The sequence below is a fragment of the Elephas maximus genome, chromosome 2 (genome assembly GCF_024166365.1).
Source record: "Elephas maximus indicus isolate mEleMax1 chromosome 2, mEleMax1 primary haplotype, whole genome shotgun sequence".
Classification (NCBI taxonomy): Eukaryota; Metazoa; Chordata; class Mammalia; order Proboscidea; family Elephantidae; genus Elephas; species Elephas maximus.
In genome coordinates, this window is record NC_064820.1 from 105,139,435 (window position 1) to 105,161,549 (window position 22,115).

Genomic DNA, 22,115 nt, shown 5'->3' on the forward strand with positions numbered 1-22,115 from the left:
CAGTCTGTCACATATAAGTTTACATACATCTCACTCCCTACTCCCACATGCTCTCCCCCTCTTGAGTCAGCCCTTTCAGTCTCTCCTTTCTTGACAATTTTGCCGGCTTCCCTCTCTCTCTATCCTCCCATCCCCCCTCCAGACAAGACTTGCCAACACAATCTCAAGTGTCCACCTGATATAATTAGCTCACTCTTCATCAGCGTCTCTCTCCCACCTGCTGACCAGTCCCTTTCATTTCTGATGAGTTGTCTTCGGGGATGGTTCCTGTCCTGTGTCAACTGAAGGTCTGGGGAGCATGGCCGCCGGGATTCCTCCAGTCTCAGTCAGACCATTAAGTTTGGTCTTTTTATGAGAATTTGGGGTCTGCATCCCACTGATCTCCTGCTCCCTCAGGGGTCCTCTGCTGTGCTCCCTGTCAGGGCAGTCATCGATTGTGGCCGGGCACCAGCTAGTTCTTCTGGTCTCAGGATGATGTAGGTCTCTAGTTCATGTAGCCCTTTCTGTCTCTTGGGCTCTTAGTTGTCGTATGGCCTTGGTGTTCTTCATTCTCCTTTGCTCCAGGTGGGTTGAGACCAATTGATGCATCTTAGATGGCTGCTTGTTAGCATTTAAGACCCAGAGGCCACATTTCAAAGTGGGATGCAGAATGATTTCATAATAGAATTATTTTGCCAATTGACTTAGAAGCCCTGCAAACCATGTTCCCCAGACCCCCGCACTTGCTCCGCTGACCTTTGAAGCATTCATTTTATCCCGGAAACTTCTTTGCTTTTGGTCCAGTCCAATTGAGCTGACCTTCCATGTATTGAGTGTTGTCTTTCCCTTCACCTAAAGCAGTTCTTATCTACTGATTAATCAATAAAAAACCCTCTCCCACCCTCCCTCCCTCCCCCCCTCGTAACCACAAAAGTATATGTTCTTCTCAGGTTTACTATTTCTCAAGATCTTATAATTGTGGTCTTATACAATATTTGTCCTTTGGCCTCTGACTCATTTCGCTCAGCATAATGCCTTCCAGGTTCCTCCATGTTATGAAATGTTTCACAGATTCGTCACTGTTCTTTATCGATGTGTAGTATTCCATTGTGTGAATATACCACAATTTATTTACCCATTCATCCGTTGATGGACACCTTGGTTGCTTCCAACTTTTTGCTATTGTAAACAGAGCTGCAATAAACATGGGTGTGCATATATCTGTTTGTGTGAAGGCTCTTGTATCTCTAGGGTATATTCCGAGGAGTGGGATTTCTGGGTTGTATGGTAGTTCTATTTCTAACTGTTTAAGATAACGCCAGATAGATTTCCAAAGTGGTTGTACCATTTTACATTCCCACCAGCAGTGTATGAGAGTTCCAATCTCTCCACAGCCTCTCCAACATTTATTATTTTGTGTTTTTTGGATTAATGCCAGCCTTGCTGGTGTGAGATGGAATCTCATCGTAGTTTTAATTTGCATTTCTCTAATGGCTAATGATCGAGAGCATTTTCTCATGTATCTGTTGGCTGCCTGAATATCTTCTTTAGTGAAATGTGTGTTCATATCCTTTGCCCACTTTTTGATTGGGGTGTTTGTCTTTTTGTGGTAGAGTTTTGACAGAATCATGTAGATTTTAGAGATCAGGCACTGATCGGAGATGTCATAGCTGAAAATTCTTTCCCAGTCTGTAGGTGGTCTTTTTACTCTTTTGGAGAAGTCTTTAGATGAGCATAGGTGTTTGATTTTCAGGAGCTCCCAGTTATCGTGTTTCTCTTCATCATTTTTGGTAATGTTTTGTATTCTGTTTATACCTTGTATTAGGGCTCCTAGGGTTGTCCCAATTTTTTCTTCCATGATCTTTATCGTTTTAGTCTTTATGTTTAGGTCTTTGATCCACTTGGAGTTAGTTTTTGTGCATGGTGTGAGGTATGGGTCCTGTTTCATTTTTTTGCAAATGGATATCCAGTTATGCCAGCACCATTTGTTAAAAAGGCTATCTTTTCCCCAGTTAATTGACACTGGTCCTTTGTCAAATATCAGCTGCTCATACATGGATGGATCTATGTCTGGGTTCTCAATTCTGTTCCATTGGTCTATGTGTCTGTTGTTGTACCAATACCAGGCTGTTTTGACTACTGTGGCTGTATAATAGGTTCTGAAGTCAGGTAAGGTGAGGCCTCCCACTTTCTTCTTCTTTTTCAGTAGTGCTTTGCTTATCCGGGGCTTCTTTCCCTTCCATATGAAATTGGTGATTTGTTTCTCTATCCCCTTAAAATATGACATTGGAATTTGGATTGGAAGTGCGTTAAATGTATAGATGGCTTTTGGTAGAATAGACATTTTTACTATGTTAAGTCTTCCTATCCATGAGCAGGGTATGTTTTTCCACTTAAGTATGTCCTTTTGAATTTCTTGTAGTAGAGCTTTGTAGTTTTCTTTGTATAGGTCTTTTACATCCTTGGTAAGATTTATTCCTAAGTATCTTATCTTCTTGGGGGCTACTGTGAATGGTATTGATTTGGTTATTTCCTCTTCGGTGTTCTTTTTGTTGATGTAGAGGAATCCAAGTGATTTTTGTATGTTTATTTTATAACCTGAGACTCTGCCAAACTCTTCTATTAGTTTCAGTAGTTTTCCGGAGGATTCCTTAGGGTTTTCTGTGTATATAATCATGTCATCTGCAAATAGTAATAACTTTACTTCTTCCTTGCCAATCCGGATACCTTTTATTTCTTTGTCTAGCCTAATTGCCCTGGCTAAGACTTCCAACACGATGTTGAAGAAGAGCGGTGATAAAGGGCATCCTTGTCTGGTTCCCGTTCTCAAGGGAAATGCTTTCAGATTCTCTCCATTTAGAGTGATATTGGCTGTTGGCTTTGCATAGATGCCCTTTATTATGTTGAGGAATTTTCCTTCAATTCCTATTTTGGTGAGAGTTTTTATCATGAATGGGTGTTGGACTTTGTCAAATGCCTTTTCTGCATCAATTGATAAGATCATGTGGTTTTTGTCTTTTGTTTTATTTATGTGATGGATTACATTAATGGTTTTTCTGATATTAAACCAGCCTTGCATACCTGGTATAAATCCCACTTGGTCAGGGTGAATTATTTTTTTGATGTGCTGTTGGATTCTATTGGCTAGAATTTTGTTGAGGATTTTTGCATCAATGTTCATGAGGGATATAGGTCTATAATTTTCTTTTTTTGTAATGTCTTTACCTGGTTTTGGTATCAGGGAGATGGTGGCTTCATAGAATGAGTTGGGTAGTATTCCGTCATTTTCTATGCTTTGGAATACCCTTAGTAGTAGTGGTGTTAACTCTTCTCTGAAAGTTTGGTAGAACTCTGCAGTGAAGCCGTCCGGGCCAGGGCTTTTTTTTTGTTGGGAGTTTTTTGATTACCGTTTCAATCTCTTTTTTTGTTATGGGTCTATTTAGTTGTTCTACTTCTGAATGTGTTAGTTTAGGTAGGTAGTGTTTTTCCAGGAATTCATCCATTTCTTCTAGGTTTTCAAATTTGTTAGAGTACAATTTTTCATAATAATCTGAAATGATTCTTTTAATTTCATTTGGTTCTGTTGTGATGTGGTCCTTCTCATTTCTTATTCGTGTTGTTTCCTTTCCTGTATTTCTTTAGTCAGTCTAGCCAATGGTTTATCAATGTTGTTAATTTTTTCAAAGAACCAGCTTTTGGCTTTGTTAATTCTTCCAATTGTTTTTCTGTTCTCTAATTCATTTAGTTCAGCTCTAATTTTTATTATTTGTTTTCTTCTGGTGCCTGATGGATTCTTTTGTTGCTCAGTTTCTATTTGTTCAAGTTGTAGAGACAGTTCTCTGCTTTTGGCTCTTTCTTCTTTTGGTATGTGTGCGTTTATTGATATAAATTGGCCTCTGAGCACTGCTTTTGCTGTGTCCCAGAGGTTTTGATAGGAAGTATTTTCATTCTCGTTGCTTTCTATGAATTTCCTTATTCCCTCCTTGATGTCTTCTATAACCCAGTCTTTTTTCAGGAGGGTGTTGTTCATTTTCCAAGTATTTGATTTCTTTTCCCTAGTTTTTCTGTTATTGATCTCTAGTTTTATTGCCTTGTGGTCTGAGAAGATGCTTTGTAATATTTCGATGTTTTGGACTCTGCCAAGGTTTGTTTTATGACCTAATATGTGGTCTATTCTAGAGAATGTTCCATGTGCGCTAGAAAAAAAAGTATATTTTGCAGCAGTTGGGTGGAGAGTTCTGTATAAGTCAATGAGGTCAAGTTGGTTGATTGTTGTAATTAGATCTTCCGTGTCTCTGTTGAGCTTCTTACTGGATGTCCTGTCCTTCTCCCAAAGTGGTGTGTTGAAGTCTCCTACTATAATTGTGGAGGTATCTATCTCACTTTTCAATTCTGTTAAAATTTGATTTATGTATCTTGCAGCCCTGTCATTGGGTGCATAAATATTTAATATGGTTATGTCTTCCTGATCAATTGTCCCTTTTATCATTATATAGTGTCCTTCTTTATCCTTTGTGGTGGATTTAAGTCTAAAGTCTATTTTGTCAGAAATTAATATTGCTACTCCTCTTCTTTTTTGCTTATTGTTTGCTTGATATACTTTTTTCCATCCTTTGAGTTTTAGTTTGTTTGTGTCTCTAAGTCTAAGGTGTGTCTCTTGTAGGCCGCATATAGATGGATCGTGTTTCTTTATCCAGTCTGTGACTCTCTGTCTCTTTATTGGTGCATTTAGTCCATTTACATTCAGGGTAATTATAGATAAATAAGTTTTTAGTGCTGTCATTTTGATGCCTTTTTATGTGTGCTGTTGACAATTTCATTTTTCCACATACTTTTTTGTGCTGAGGCGTTTTTCTTAGTAAATTGTGAGATCCTCATTTTCATAGTGCTTGACTTTATGTTAGTTGAGTCGTTACGTTTTTCTTGGTTTTTATCTTGAGTTATAGAGTTGTTATGCCTTTTTGTGGTTACCTTATTATTTACCCCTATTTTTCTAAGTAAAAACCTAACTTGTATTGTTCTATATCGCCTTGTATCACTCTCCATATGGCAGTTCAATGCCTCCTGTATTTAGTCCCTCTTTTTGATTATTGTGATCTTTTACCTATTGACTTCCATGATTCCCTGTTATGTGTATTTTTTTTTTTAATTAATCTTAATTTGTTTGTTTTTGTGATTTCCCTATTTGAGTTGATATCAGGACGTTCTGTTTTGTGACCTTGTGTTGTGCTGGTATCTGATATTATTGGTTCTCTGACCAAACAATATCCTTTAGTATTTCTTGTAGCTTTGGTTTGGTTTTTGCAAATTCTCTAAACTTGTGTTTGTCTGTAAATATCTTAATTTCACCTTCATATTTCAGAGAGAGTTTTGCTGGATATATGATCCTTGGCTGGCAGTTTTTCTCCTTCAGTGTTCTGTGTATGTCGTCCCATTCCCTTCTTGCCTACATGGTTTCTGCTGAGTAGTCAGAACATATTCTTACTGATTCTCCCTTGAAGGAAACCTTTCTTTTCTCCCTGGCTGCTTTTAAAATTTTCTGTTTATCTTTGGTTTTGGTGAGTTTGATGATAATATGTCTTGGTGTTTTTCTTTTTGGATCAATCTTAAACGGGGTTTGATGAGCATCTTGGATAGATATCGTTTCGTCTTTCATGATGTCAGGGAAGTTTTGTGTCAGGAGGTCTTCAACTATTTTCTCTGTGTTTTCTGTCCCTCCTCCCTGTTCTGGGACTCCAATCATCCGCAGGTTATCCTTCTTGATAGAGTCCCACATAATTCTTAGGGTTTCTTCATTTTTTTTAATTCTTTTATCTGATTTTTTTTCAGCTATGTTGGTGTTGATTCCCTGGTCCTCCAGATGTCCCAGTCTGCATTCTAATTGCTCGAGTCTGCTCCTCTGACTTCCTAGTGTGTTGTCTAATTCTGTTATTTTATTGTTAATCTTTTGGATTTCTACATATTGTCTCTCTATGGATTCTTGCAACTTATTCATTTTTCCACTATGTTCTTGAATAATCTTTTTCAGTTCTTCAACAGTTTTATCAGTGTGTTCCTTGGCTTTTTCTGCAGTTATCCTAATTTCATTTGTGATATCATTAAGCATTCTGTAAATTAGTTTTTTATATTCTGTATCTGATAATTCCAAGATTGTATCTTCATTTGGGAAAGATTTTGATTCTTTTGTTTGAGGGGTTGGAGAAGCTGTCATGGTCTGCTTCTTTAAGTGGTTTGATATGGACTTTTGTCTCCGAGCCATCACTGGGAAACTAGTTTTTCCAGAAAATCTGCGTCCAGTCCAAATCCCTGTGGGACGGTTCCCCGGCTCGGACGCTGCTCTTTCTGCTCCAAGACCAGTCACTGCCTCCCGGGGACTTCTCCTACTGGCTGTGTCCCACGCCGCCCGTGGAACCGGCTGGTCCCCCTCCCGGGGTTAGTTCAGGGGGGTGGGGCAGCTCTCTGTGCTTGTGCCGTACCTGACTGGTACGCTGGCTCCAGGCTCTGGAAACAATCGCTGCTTCCCCGTATTAGTTCTTTCTCCGTCTCTAAATCTGTGTTTGTTGTTCAGAGTTCGTAGATTGTTATGTATGTGATCGATTCACTTGTTTTTCCGTGTCTTTGTTGTAAGAGGGATCCGAGGTAGCGTCTGCCTAGTCTGCCATCTTGGCTCCGCCCCTTCGAGATTATTTTTCTTTAAGGTGATTGTGGTGCAGGTTGTTTATGGGCCACATTTTGAGGAACTTTGATTTATGTCTTTGTTCATGCTCTTTCCTCTTTCTGGAAGACTTTCTAATTATCTAAATCATCAACTCTGGTAGGCAGAATAGTAACCTCTCAAAGATGGTCATGTCCTACTTCTCAGAATCTATAAATATGTTATGTACCTCACAAAGGGGAATTATGATAGCAGATGGAATTAAGCTTACTGATCAGGTAACCTTAAAATAAGGAATTATCCTGGATTATATATAAAAAAAAAATTGGATTATATAGGTGGGGCCAATGTAATCACAAAGACCTTTAGATGTGTAAGAGGAAGGCAAAAGAGGATCAGAGAAAGATTTGAAGATATTAAACTGCTGGCTTTGAAGATGGTGAAAAAGGCCATGAGCCAAGGAATGCAGATGGCCTCTAGAAGTTTTAAAGACAAGGAAACAATTTTTCCCCTTGAGCCTCAAGAATGAACTCAGCCCTGCTGACACCTTAGTTTTATCCCAATAGGACCCGTTTCAAACATGTGAACTCCAGAACTGTCTGAAATAAATTTTGTGTTATTTTAAGCTGCTATTTTTGTGGTAATTTGTTACAGCAGCAATAGTAAATCAATACAAACATTCCTTAAAACCTACAAGAAAAGTATGCGCCTGAATCCCTAAACTTGGAGTAACTCTAACTCTGATCTGTAAATGTAATAGCATTTATTGCGTATATCATATCATTCATTTGCCATTTTACCCCTTATAGCCTGTAAGTACTCTGAAGGCAAGGACCTTGCTTTATACTTCTTTCTATCTCTTGTAAAACTAAAGATAAACTTTTATAAATAGTTGGCACTCAATAAATGCTCAGCTCACAAAGAAGGGCAATGTGATCCACTGATACTCATTAATTCTGGATATAAAAATAATTTTAACCAGTGGGATGGACTTTCTCCCAATACTGACCTCCATTACAAATAAATAATTTCTGTATTAACCACAATTTGGTCAACCGCAATTATAAGTTCATAATTATAAATTAAAAAAAAAAAAAAACTTACTGATCCACATGTCCTCAATAAAACTTTTTCTTAGCAATCATGTTTCTTTTCAAGTGAAAAAAAGTAGTAGACATAAATGTCATATATATGCATATGGAGAAAGTTTTTATCTAATTTATATCAATTTGATTATATCAAAAATCTTAGTGGATGAAAAAATTCTTGTATTATTGGTTGAAAAAAAAGTTAGATGAAAAATACAGTTAGCAAAAGGATATTCAAAGTTTACAAACTTTCATAGGTAATTTCTCCACAAAATCTTATCACGTTTTGGGACTTCGACCTGGCTGGTTTTTAAAATGGTATTTTTGAAGGTTCTTGTCACACCCCTTACTGCTTCCAGTTCAATCTTAGCAACTTGGATATGTAATAATGGATTTTCTTTCCTCTTGAAGGTGTATGGAAACCTCTCAGCACGATTGCCTTTTAGGCAATTTAATTTTCTTTTAAGTGTAAGTACCACCTCTGCTGCCACATGGAATAAAGTGAAACAATGTAATCAACCACAAGCCTTAATTCTTATTTCCATGTCCTTGAATCTGTACAACAAAATTATCTTACATCTGCTACCAGTGTGCCACAGCATTTATGTTTTTATTGGTGTTCATAGCATAGTAAACCTTTCACTGTAGTCATAAGCATGTTAGCTCTGAGCTTTCCATTGGCCTGTGGATTTCTACCAGGCTGCAGATTTGGGTCTCCCTGAAGATGTGAGTGGCAGATCAGGCAATTACTCAGAACCCCGAGTACCACCCGATCTACCGGAGGCTCTGTGCTGATGGCCTTATTCATGCACGCCCACAGGACTCTGCTTTCTAAGGTGGGTGTCAGGGGCCGAGAAGGTATAATGTCAACAGTGCAACCGTCACCTGACTTGAGCTTTTGGACTGGAGACTCAAAGCTGCAGAACATGGTGGAAGCACTATTCATCTTTACTGATAAACTTAGCCCTGAGCTCTGTTAGGCATTTTTCCCTGGCTTTGAGAACAAATCTTCAACATGCTCTTTTCTGTCAGAGAGTAAACAGACTGCCTGTTATCTGCTGTCACAAGGTGCTGAGGTGACAGGCAATCTACAGGATAACTTGAAGCAAAGAACACACTCAGTCCTGCTCTCTTCATCATGGTGTGCTTGTGTAAACCAGTGCATCCAGTGGGGCCAGGTTATTGCTGCAAGACCTCTTCTTTCTCTGCATTGATTGTCTATGAAACATGTAATGAACAAATGAGAGAATAAACACTTGAATATACAGCTGTATTTGTTTCTGTGATCAAATAGTTTGGGCATGATTGAATCAGTGACCTTTTGACCACCAGGTTAAACAACTTGTACGACAAGCAAATAGATGGACCTTTTCATGTTGAAGGTGAACTAGTGAGAATAGAGGGAGAAGACAAGGTATTGATGAAGCAAACTGAGCATGAGAGGCCTTAGTGTTAACTCACCTTTAATAGGGCTGGGGGCCTCAGAAAAGTATAATAAAAATGTTCAGTGCTGTGAGTGACATTATTGATGACTAGTGATTCTCACCCTGGCTGCACATTAAAATTATGTAGGGACTTTTTATATAGACCTGTTATTGAAATATAACATGCATTAACTGAAAATTACTCAACAAATTTTGACATGGTGAATATGCCCATGTAACCACCACCAGATTGAGAAATAGAACATTCTTGGCATTCTTAGCCCCCATGTCTTTCCCAGTCATTACCCCCCATAGAAATAATCGCTGGCCTGACTTTAAATACTGTAAATTATTTTTCCTTAATTTTGAACTCTATATACATGGAGTAATAGAGTATTATATTCTTTTGTGTCTGACTTTTTTTCCTGTCAACGTTTTGTGAGATTCTGCAAGTAGCAATAGCACGTTCATTCTCATTGTTGTCTAATGGTCCATTGGATGAATATACCATTTTTTTTTTATTTACCTATTATACTGTTGAAGGACATGGGGGTTGACTACCACTTTTGGTTATTACTAGTAGTATTGTTATAAATGTTATCTTACAGATATTTTGTTGAGCATATGTATAATTTTGTTGAATATACACCCAGGAATGGAATTGCTGTATCATGGTGTTTGTGCATGCTGAGTTCAGTGTTCAGTACCATTCATTTTTCAAAGTGGTTGTACCAATCTACACGCAAGTTCTAGTTGGTCCAACTTCTTACCCTTTGAGTTTTTTACAAAACTCAATACCCAAGCTCTACCCAGGTTCCACCTCAGACCAATTACATCAGAATTTTTGGTGGTAAGGCCCAAGAATTGATATTATTAAACATCTTCTCCAGGTGGCATTAATGTGCGCTAAAAATAATCATTATTCAGTGTGGCAACTGAGGTATGAGGAGGCGAGATGCCTTGCCCAAGTCACCCAGAGAGTGAGCGGCTCAGAATTAGCAGCCAAGTCGCCTGCTACTCCATGCTTTCTCCTCACAGCCTGGCTCATTCGGGGTGCTTCCTTATTTCCTGACCAGTCCACTCTCATACTGTGCAAATGAAATTTGACTTAACCTATACATTTAGAGCCCTTGTTTGCTTACAAAGCAGTTTTCAGGCTTTGTGGGATAGGTATAGCAGTCATGCAGGACTGGCTACATAATTTTCAGAGCCCAGTGCAAAATGAAAATGTAGGGCCTCTTGCTCAAAGATTATTAAGAATTTCAAGACTTGATGGCAGAGCATTAAACCAAGCATGGGGACCTTCTAAGAGTTGTGCCCTGTATGATTGTAGAGGTCACATACTCATGAAGCCAGCCCTGCAGGTATTACTATTTGTATGTTACAAATGAAAAAATAAGGCTTGGCAACTTGGTAAACGGCAGAGTCAATGGTGGTGACTAGTCTGCTGATGCCTGCTTTGCCCTCCTGGCCTAGGGCGTGGAGGATGGGCATGTCCCTCTTCTCTAGGATTTTCCAAGATAAAATGAGTCAAAATTATGTAGACTAAAACAAAAAGGTACAGAAGAAGAAAATGTAAACATAAAATAAAAAAGGAAGGAGAGATAATTTGACAAAAGGAATAACATAATTCTGGAAAAAAAGGGATCCAACTAATTGCTATTAAAGTTGCCATCTGGATTCCTTGTCTTCACGTTCTTCCTGCACATCTCTACTCTATTTCCTAAGACATTTGGTTGATAAGCTACATCCAGGTGTTTGGGCCCTCCCAATTGGTATCTTCATACGCCTTGGGTCAGTGGCAGAGGAGGAGACAGACAGGAATATATTCTCTACTTCCTGCAGTAAATCCTTCTAATCACAGGTGGAAATATGATAAAATTGACAAGAGGGCATGGAGTTGGAAAAAACTGTAAAAAGTAACTCTGAGTTCTAGGTGTTACATGGCAAAATAAACATAATGAAAACTTCTCTCTGATTAGTCTGTTTCTCCCCCATGCCAGCCTCAATAGCTTATTCTTACAAGCCTATGAAACAAACAAACAAACCTAAATCCATTGCCTTCAAGTCAATTCCAACTCACAGCGGCCCTGTTAGGACACAGTAGAACTGCCCGTAGGGTTTCCGAGGAGGATCTGGTGGATTTGAACTGCCAACATTTTGGTTAGCAGTCATAGCTCTTAACCGCTACATCACCGGGGTTTCCATAAGCCTATAAGGACCTTAAAATACTGAGCGTAGGTTGTAATCAATGAGCTATATTATATCTATTTCAATGGGGGACAATTTCTATTCAATTTTGATACTGATGAAGCTGCTCTTTGCCTCTTTTTAGTTGTTTAGGGATGTCTGTGAATAGCAAGAAGTAGTTTGTAACTAATACTTCTATTTTTAAAATGGTCTGTTTTCTTATGAATGGCATCAGCTGAATTGTCTGTCTCTCAAAGATATTCAAAACCATTTGTGACTGGGCTGTGTGATGGTTAATGTTACGTGTTAACTTGGTTAAACTGTAATTCTCAGTGGTTTTGCAGGCGTTGTGTATCACTTTCCATTTTGAGATCTGATGTGAGCAGGCAATCAACTGGAAAAGGAGTTTTTTTGGGGATGTGACCTACGTTCATGATATGAAATAGAAATGAATATTCTGACAAAGCTCACTCTCTCTTGATTCTGCATTTGTTTTGTCGTCCTCTAGTTCTTGAGACATGAATAGCCTTCAGCCTGCCACCTGACCCATGGATTTGGGACTTCCCAGTCTCCAAATTTATTTATTTCCTTGAAATAAATCTTTCTTTATATATTTACATATAAACTTCACTGGTTTTGCTCTTCTAGAAAACCTATCATGCTTGGTAAAGTAGAGGGTCAGCAGAAAAGAGGAAGACCGTCAGTGAGATGGATTGACTCAGTAGCTGAAACAATGGGCTCAAACATAGCAATGATTGTGAGGATGGTTCAGGACCAGGCAGTGTTTTGTTCTGTTGTAGGCAAGTTCACTATGAGTAGGAACTGACTTGATGGCACCTGATGACATAACAATAGAGAACCCAGCCTAGGACAGGTTGCTATCCCACACCCAGAACTTGTAGCCCTCCCATCCCACAAGAGTGAGGATTCAGGAGTCAGAACTTTGGACTTGAACTCAAGCCACCAGACACTTGAATCAAAGGGTGTAACGTCCTTTTGGAAAAATCGCTCACCCTCCCTAACTTCCATTTTTCTTTATATGTAAAATACAGATATTATAATACCACCAACTTCAAAAATTGCTTTGAAGGAATAAATGAAATTGGCGTGTTGGTTAACTGTAAAGTGTGGAACTGATGTTAGCTACTGACGTAGCCCCTGGCTTTGACTTTCCTGTGTATGGACACAGTTCACCTGTCTCCCCTTTACTTCTTCCTCATCCCACCCTTCGCCTTCTGCCTTTAACATAGAGCATGGCTTCAAAGAAAAGATGATTTCACTCAAAAGTGAAACAGCTACACCATTAGGCATGCCCCCCTCTGTGTTTATTTTATTATTACTATTTTTTAAAATCTAAATAAGAAGTTCCATGTGCTTCTTTCTTTGTTGAGAAATCAAATCTAAAATAAACACCCAGATGTAAATGAGCTCCCCAGTTCTAGTGACCCCTCTCTGAGCGGCATCTTTCCTACCTACTCCCCACTCCCAGCATTCATACTAAAGGGGAAGTACGAGAAAGAAGACAGATTAATGTTTTCCCCCGATAGCCTTTTTCTCCTTTGCTGGAGGACTATTTTTTCTTGTTAACTATCTCTAATAAAAGCCTTCATTTTATTCAATAGACTGTGCTAATACTACCCTGAGAATAGTTGGTTTTTATATAGCAGAGTCTTCCTAGAAGCCCAAAGCACTATATAAATATTGTCTCATTAAAAACTCATACATCCTCATGAATTAAGTCAGTGGCTGGTGCGATTTCCTGGATGTACAGATGGCGAAGCAGAGGGTGAGCGGCTTTTGCAAACTGAGAAGAGCTGGGAGGAAAATAGGGAATAGCAGCGGCTTTCTCTCAGACTTGGTGATAAAGCCTCAGGCCAGCTACCCAGATTTTCACAGACTAAAAGGCGTTGGGTGCAATCACCAGACTGTGTTTTGATGAGTACTCAAAACATTATAAACCCCAGGAACACTGCTTTTCTCCAGGCGCTGGGGGTCCACTCTTTCAGCTGGTAAGGGCTAAAAAGAATCTGTAAAGTCTTATAAAGGAGACTTGGTGGCGCAGTTGTTAAAGCACTCGATTGCTGGTGGTTCAAACCCACTAGCTCCTTTGCGGGAGAAAGATGCTATGGTCTGCTTCCCTAAAGATTAAACTAAAAAACCAAATCCGTTGCCATCTAGTCAATTCCGACTCATAGTGACCCTAAAGGCCAGAGTAGAACTGCCCCATAGGGCTTCCAAGGAGCAGCTGGTGGATTCGAACTGCTGATCTTTTAGTTAGCAGCCGAGCTCTTAACCACTGCGCTGCCAGGGCTCCTTGGAAACCCTGTGGGGCAACTCTGCTCTATCCTATAGGGTCGCTATGAGTCAAAACTGACTCAAGGGCAACGGGTGGGTTTAAAGTCTTACACGTAGGACTAGGGCTGCTGTGGCTTTTTCATTGATCACTACGGTTTGTTGAAATAGCTTTTGATATTCTTATTGCTGAATCAATCTGTTCAGTACTCCTCCTACAGCAGATTCTTACATCACCCTACAAAAAAGCAAGCTGCACAACTTTCCAGTTCTGGTCTAATAAAAAAACCAACAAAAAACACAGTTGCTGTCCAGTTGATTCTGATGCATGGTGACCCCATGTGTATCAGACTATAAGTGTGCTCCGTAGGGTTTTCAATGGCTGATCTTTCATAAGTAGATTGTCAGGCCTTTTTTCTGAGGTACCTCTGGATAGATTTGAACTTCCAACCTTTCCTGAGCAGTTAACTGTTTGTACCACCCAGGGACTAGTCAACAATTTTCTAATAAAAAGGAGTAACCCTATATCTATTTTTCATTTTTTAAAGATGTATCTGTCTTCTTTTATCTTTATTTCATCTCTACAAAACCTGCATGGATTAGTTACAAGGCTGCCAAAACTAATGAATAGGCTTACCACATTAGTTGCTAATAAAAGAATTGCTTAATAGAAACTACACAATTAGCAGCACAGAATACCTCTGTAGCTGTACCATACGGCAGCCTAAAACCGAGACCAAGCTTGAAGGGGCTGTCAGTGTCAAGGTTGCTTCTGCTACAGAAACTAACCGGCTAATGGAAACAGCATTGCGGATAGATGCAAAAGCACTCCAAGGCTAAGAAAGAAGCCCGAGGGCCAGGTGAGTTTCCTGTTCATGGGTCAGAGCTGGATTGAAATTGTGACAGCAAGACTGACAGCTTTTTATTATAATATTCATCTCTCTCTAAAATATGGTGAGCAGCTGCCCTACCGACTCAGATAATGCCTATTTCGGAACATCTGCGGTTATAGAAAAGACTATTACTTTCGGCTGAAAGCTGTCTGATAGAGGAATACTTCATTAGAAAAGAAATAGCAGCCTTCACCCACAGTGAGGCGGGGATATTGCTCGGAGTTTTAATTCAGCGTTTACACAGCACAGTATATTCAGGCTTGAAAAGGCTTTGGGATTCATTTCATGGAAGGCAGCATTTCTGAGGTCTTTGTTCTCTACAACATAAAAGCACTGTTCCCTCTGTCTTTTGTTATAAATTAAGAAAGACTAAATCTTTTGTCCTGCTATCAGACTCAAGATGGCAAAAAGGTCATTTCCTTATAGGAAACTTTTTTTTTTTAGCAAGATAATTAACATCCTTTTATTGATGACTTCGACGGCACTAGTTTTTTTTTTTTTTTTTTGTAAAGAAAAGAGAATGAGAGAGTTTTGACTCTCTTAATAAGTAATACTGAGCTTTCTCAAGAGATGTGCTATAAAGGAATTAGTTAGGGACAAGCTGGGAAGAATATATACATTTAAATTGAGCTAGCAGTAGCCTTTCAGAGAAAAGTCTCATCTCCAACTAGCTTTTAAAGGACACAAGTCAGAAACTGTATCCTATTACAATTCCCAAAAAAAAGAAAATAGGAAAAATAAATCTCATTCATAAATCTCAAAACTCATTCCACAGGTTCCATGTTAAAAGCACAATTACAGGTATGTCTCAAGATTAACATATTTTAAAGGCAGTGGGTTGGGTTTATGGATCCCTATTTGCTCTATTTTCCGACGCTTATCTAGTTTGTTCAAAGGCACTATCTCCTGTCAGTGACATCTCTCCCCATAGACAATCTTTTTTTCTTTTTTGGATGAAAGAAATTGGTACTTTAGTGCTGTTGCCAGAAAGTAGGGCAGTGACAGGTTTGAAAAAATCCCAAGAACAGAGATCTGGCACTGCTGGTTTTATGGGCCACAGTGGACTAACGTGGCAAAGTGGGTGAGGCATTTTGCTTGGCTTTGACTTGGTTGCTGCATTGGCCATCAATCACTTTTGATATTCTCATTTTTGAATCAATCTCTTAAGTACTCCTCCAGTATTCCTCCATGGAGCTGTATGCCCACTCCTTATTCTGGAAGAGCCAGCCTATCCAGGCACACGGTTTTGCTAGCCAAATGGAACAGAAGACAGCGGCAAGAGAGTTGGAGGTTTGCTGCTTTCATGGATACACAGGCCTTTCTCAAACATCAGAATGTTCCCATAACAGCTCACCCTTTTACGGTCCTTCCTACATGCCAAGCTATGTTCTAAGTACTTCACATATATGAACTCTTTCAATGAGGACAATGAGTCTTCATTTCTTTTCTCTTTCACTCATCTTGTATATATGCGTATGTGTGTATACATATATATATAATGCATATAAACCTATCTATATGTATATATTGGAAACCCTGATGGCTAACCACAGTAGATTGCCAGGCCTTTCTTCCGAGACACTGCTAACCAAAAGGTCGGCAGTTCAAATCCACCAGGCGCTCCTTGGAAGCCCAATGTGGTGGTTCTACTCTGTCCTTTAGGGTCGCTATGAGTTGGAATCGACTCGACGACAAAGGATTTTTTTGGTTTATATGTATATATTGGGGCCCTGATGACACAGTAGTTAAGAGTGCAGCTGCTAACAAAATGGTTGGTAGTTTCAATCTACCAGCCACTCCTTGGAAAACCTATAGGGAAGTTCTACTGTATCCTTTAGGGTCACTATGAGTCAGAATCAATTCGATGGCAATTTTCTTTTTTAATTGTAGCAGTCCCTGCAATGCTGCTGACATATTAGGGACTCACTAAGCCAAGTCTGTTTACAGTCATGTAATAGTTTTGTGCTTGTCACGCAACTGTATTTTTTTTTTTTTAATTAACTTTTATTGAGCTTCAAGTGAACGTTTACAAATCAAGTCAGTCTGTCACATGTAAGTTTACATACATCTTACTCCGTACTCCCACTTGCTCTCCCCCTAATGAGTCAGCCCTTCCAGTCTCTCCTTTCGTGACAGTTTTGCCAGCTTCCCACTCTCTCTATCCTCCCATCCCCCCTCCAGACAGGAGATGCCAACACACTCCCAAGTGTCCACCTGATATAATTAGCTCACTCTTCATCAGCGTCTCTCTCCCACCCACTGTCCAGTCCCTTTCATGTCTGCTGAGTTGTCTTCGGGGATGGTTCCTGTCCTGGGCCAACAGAAGGTTTGGGGACCATGGCCGCTGGGATTCCTCTAGTCGCAGTCAGACCATTAAGTATGGTCTTTTTATGAGAATTTGGGGTCTGCATCCCACTGATCTCCTGCTCCCTCAGGGGTTCTCTGCTGTGCTCCCTGTCAGGGCAGTCATCGATTGTGGCCGGGCACCAACTAGTTCTTCTGGTCTCAGGATGATGTAGGTCTCTAGTTCATGTGGCCCTTTCTGTCTCTTGGGCTCTTAGTTGTCGTGTGACCTTGGTGTTCTTCATTCTCCTTTGCTCCAGGTGGGTCGAGACCAATTGATGCACCTTAGATGGCCGCTTGTTAGCATTTAAGACCCCAGACGCCACATTTCAAAGTGGGATGCAGAATGTTTTCATACTAGAATTATTTTGCCAATTGACTTAGAAGTCCCCTTAAACCATGTTCCCCAAACCCCCGCCCTTGCTCCGCTGACCTTCGAAGCATTCATTTTATCCCGGAAACTTCTTTGCTTTTGGTCCAGTCCAATTGAGCTGACCTTCCATGTATTGAGTGTTGTCTTTCCCTTCACCTAAAGCAGTTCTTATCTACTAATTAATCAATAAAAAACCCTCTCCCTCCCTCCCTCCCTCCCCCCCTCGTAACCACAAAAGTATGTGTTCTTCTCAGTTTTTACTATTTCTCAAGATCTTATAATAGTGGTCTTACACAATATTTGTCCTTTTGCCTCTGACTAATTTCGCTCAGCATAATGCCTTCCAGGTTCCTCCATGTTATGAAATGTTTCACAGATTCGTCATTGTTCTTTATCGATGCGTAGTATTCCATTGTGTGAATATACCACAATTTATTTACCCATTTATCCGTTGATGGACACCTTGGTTGCTTCCAACTTTTTGCTATTGTAAGCAGAGCTGCAACAAACATGGGTGTGCATATATCTGTTTGTGTGAAGGCTCTTGTTTCTCTAGGGTATATTCCGAGGAGTGGGATTTCTGGGTTGTATGGTAGTTCTATTTCTAACTGTTTAAGATAACGCCAGATAGATTTCCAAAGTGGTTGTACCATTTTACATTCCCACCAGCAGTGTATAAGAGTTCCAATCTCTCCGCAGCCTCTCCAACATTTGTTATTTTGTGTTTTTTGGATTAATGCCAGCCTTGTTGGAGTGAGATGGAATCTTATCGTAGTTTTAATTACGCAACTGTATTTTAATGTATTTGAAGATGGGGATAATTTCATATACATTTTGGTGAGCCAGGAATTCACCCAGACCTGGTGCAGGTATGTGCTCATCTGTTTGTTGAGGAGTTAGACACAGACTGAAGCTTTGCAGAAAGAGTGGGGTTGTGGCTGGCAGAGTTCAATGGAATTATTTATGCCTAAGATCGTATTTTACATTTTGCTTTGTCAAATCAACATCACTCGTGAAGGCTCAAATCCCACTAGCAACTGAATATATTAATGTGGCTAAATATTGGAAAAGGAGATTACTAGGATAATTAGACACTTATTTAGAGAACAAATGACTGTACTTATTTTCATCCATAAAATTTACTTTATTCACCTTTATAATTTAAAAATAACTTGTGTTGCTTTCATAAAAGTTATACTTGCTTCCTTTACTTGTAACTTTATTTTTTATTGTGCTTTTTAGATGGAGGTTTACACAGCAAATTAGTTTCTCATTAAACAGAGTAGATCTGTTCCATATGGTTTCCAAGGAGTGCCTGGTGGATTTGAACTGCCGACCTTTTGGTTAGCAGTCGTAACTCTTAACCACTGTGCCACCAGGGTTTCCATCCTCTGTGAACTGTTATGCCAATTGAGCTAGATGTTCCCCGAGACCATGGTCCCCAGCCCTCAGCTCAGTAATTTGGGAGCTTGGATGTGTCTATGAAACTTCTCTGACTTTGCCTTGGTCAAGTTGTGCTAACTTACCCAGTATTGTGTACTATCTTACCCTTCACCAAGGTTACCATTTATCTATTGTCTAGTTAGTGTTTTTCTCTCCCCACCATTCCTCTCCCTCATAACCATCAAAGATTGTTTCTTTCTATATGTAAACCTTTTCATGAGTTTTTATAATAGCCATCTCATACAATATTTGTCTTTTTGTGATTGACTGATTTCACTCAGCTTAAAAACGCCCTCCAAATTCATCCACGTTGTGAAATATTTTGTAGATTCATCATTGTTCTCACGGTTGCATAGTATTCCATTGTGTGCATGCACTGTAGTTTGTTTATCCATTCATCTGTTGATGGACACTTAGGTTGTTTCCATCTTTTTGCTGTTGTGAATAATGCTGCAATTAACACGGGTGTGCATATATCTGTTCTTGTGACAGCTCTTACTCCTCTAGGATATATTCCTAGGACTGTGATTGCTGGATCCTATGGTATTTCCATTTCTAGTTTTTTAAGGAAGTGCCATATCGTTTTCCCAAATGGTTTTATCATTTTGTATTCCCACCAGCGGTGCATAAGAATTCAAACACCTCACGTCACTCCAACATTTGTTACTTTCTGTTTTTTTGATTCGTGTCAGTAATGTCAGGGTGAGATGGCATGTCATTGTAGTTTTGATTTGCATTTTTCTAATTGCGAGTGGTCACAAGCATTTCCTCATGTGTCTGTTAGCCACCTGAATATCTTCTTCGGTGAAGTGTTTATGCATTTCCTTTGCCCATTTTTTAATTGGATTATTTGTCTGTTTGTTGTATTGTATTGGTGTTGGATTTTCCTATAGATTTTAGAGATTAGAACTTTGTTGGGTATGTCATAGCCAATTTTTTTTTCCCAGTCTGTAGGTTCTCTTTTTACTCTTTTGGTGAAGTCTTCTGATGAGCTTATGTGTTTAATTTTTAGAAGATGCCAGTTATCTAGCTTATCTTCTGATGTTTGTGTGTTGTTATGGTTTGTATCCTGTTTATGCCATGTATCATGGTCTCTAGCATTGATCTTATTTTTTCATCAATGATCTTTATAGTTTTTGGTTTTGTATTTAGGTCTTTGGTCCATTTGGAATTAGTTTTTGTGTATGGTGTAAGCTAGGGTCATGTTTCTTTTTTTTACAGATGGACATCCGGTTTCGCCAGCACCGTTTGTTAAGAAGACTGTCTTTTTCCCGTTTAATGAAATTTTGGCCTTTGTTGAAGATCAGGTGACCATAGGTGGATGAATTTGCATCTGGGTCCTCAATTCTGTTCCATTGGTCAATGTGCCTGTCATTGTACCAGTACCAGGTGGTTTTGACTGCAGTATCTATATAGTACGTTCTGAGGTCAGTAGTGCAAGGCCTCCTACTTTGCTCTTCTTCTTCAATAATGCTTTACTTATGGGGCCTCTTTCCTTTCCATAAAAAAGTTAATGGTTAGTTTTTCCATCTCTGTAAAGAATGCTGTTGGTGTTTGGATTGGTATTGACATTTTCACAATGTTGTGTTTACCTATCCACGAGCATGGTATGTTTTTCCATTTATGTAGACCTCTTTTGGTTTCTTGCAGTAGTGTTTTGTATAGGTCTTTTAGGTTCCTGGTTAGATTTATTCCTAAGTATTTTAGGGGATATTTATAAATGGTATTGCTTTCCTGATTTCCTTTCTGTAGTTCTCTTTATTGGTGTATAGGAATCCACCTGATTTTTCTGTTTATCTTATATTCTGCTACTCTGCAGAATCTTACTACTAGTTCTAGTAGTTTTCTTGTGGAGTCTTTTTGGAATCTGTCTGTGTAGTATCATATCGTCCAAGAATAGGGATAGTCTTACCAATTTGGATGCCCTTTTTTGCTTTTTCTTGCCTTATTGCTCTAGTTAGGACTTCCAGCACAATGTTAAATAGAAGTGGTGATAAAGGACAACAATTTCTTGTTCCAGTCCTCAGGTGGAATGTTTTCAGCCTCTCTCCATTGAGAGGGGTGTTGGCTGTTGGTTTTGTATGGATGCCCTTTATTATGTTGAGGAATTCCCCTTCTATTCCTATTTTATTGGGAGTTTTTATCATTAATGGGCATTGAACTTTATCAAATGCCTTTTCTGTGTCAATTGAGATGATCATGTGATTCTTTTCTTTTGTTCTATTTATGTGGTGGATTACATCAATTGATTTTCTGATGTTGAACCATCCTTGCATACCTGGTATAAATCCCCCTTGTTTCAGGGTATGTATATATATATATTTTTGATATGATGCTGAATTCTACTGGCTAAAATTTTGTTGAGAATTTTTGCATCTATATTCTTGAGGATATTGGTCTGCAATTAAAAAAAAATTAATTAATTTATTTTGTGTCTTTGGTTTTGGTATCAGGGCTATGCTGGCTTCATAGAACAATCTGGAAGTATTCCTTCCTTTTCTATGTTCTGAAATAGTTTGAGTAGTACTGGATTGAATTCTTCTGTGAATGTTTTGTAGAACTGTTCAGTGAAGCCATCTTAGCCAGGGCTTGTTGTTGTTGCTAGGAGTTTTATTTATTTATTTCTTTAAATTACCTTTTCAATCTCTTTTCTTGTTATGGGTCTTTCAGATATCCATCCTCAGTTTGTGTTAGTTTGGGTAGGTAGTGTGTTTCCAGAAATGTGTCCATTTCCTCTAGGTTTTCAAATTTGTTGGAGTATAGTTTTTCATGTACTCTGTTATGATCCTCTTTATTTCAGTTGGGCCTGTTGTAATGTCCCCCTTGTCATTTCTTATTTGGGTTATTTGCTTCTTCTTTTGTTTTTCTTTTATCAGTTTGGTCAATGGTTTGTCAATTGTGTTGATCCTTTCAAATAACCAACTTTTGATTTTGTTGATTTTTTCTATTCTCTATTTCATTTATTTCTGCTCTTATCATCTTTATTATTTCCTTTCTTCTGATGGTTGTGGGCTTCTTTTGCTGTTCTCTATATTTGTTCAAATTGTGTAGCTAATGCTTTGATTTTTTCCCTTTCTTGTTTTTTGATGTGTGCATCTATTCCTATAAATCGCCTTCTCAGCACTGCTTTTGCTGTGTCCCAAAGGTTTTGGTATGATGTGTTTTCATTCTTACTCAATTCTAGGAATTTTTTGATTCCACCACCAATTTCTTCTATTACCCAGTGGTTTTAAGCAAAGTGTTATTCAGTTTCCATGTATATGATTTTTTTTCCTTGCTCTTCCTGTTATTAATTTCTACTTTCATGGCATTGTGATCACAGAAGCTGCTTTGTATTATCTCAACGTTGTGGATTTTGTTGAGGGTTGCTTTGTGGACTAAGATGTGGTCTATTCTGAAGAACATTCCACGTTGTGTTGGAAAAGAAGGTATACT

At 38.9% G+C, this 22,115-nt stretch overlaps 1 long non-coding RNA gene across 1 annotated transcript in view; it reads left to right on the forward strand.

The window, feature by feature from the left end:
• The window catches only part of LOC126068367 (uncharacterized), a 411,592-nt gene that overhangs the window by 322,605 nt on the left and 66,872 nt on the right, over positions 1-22,115 (forward strand). The window lies entirely within an intron of this gene.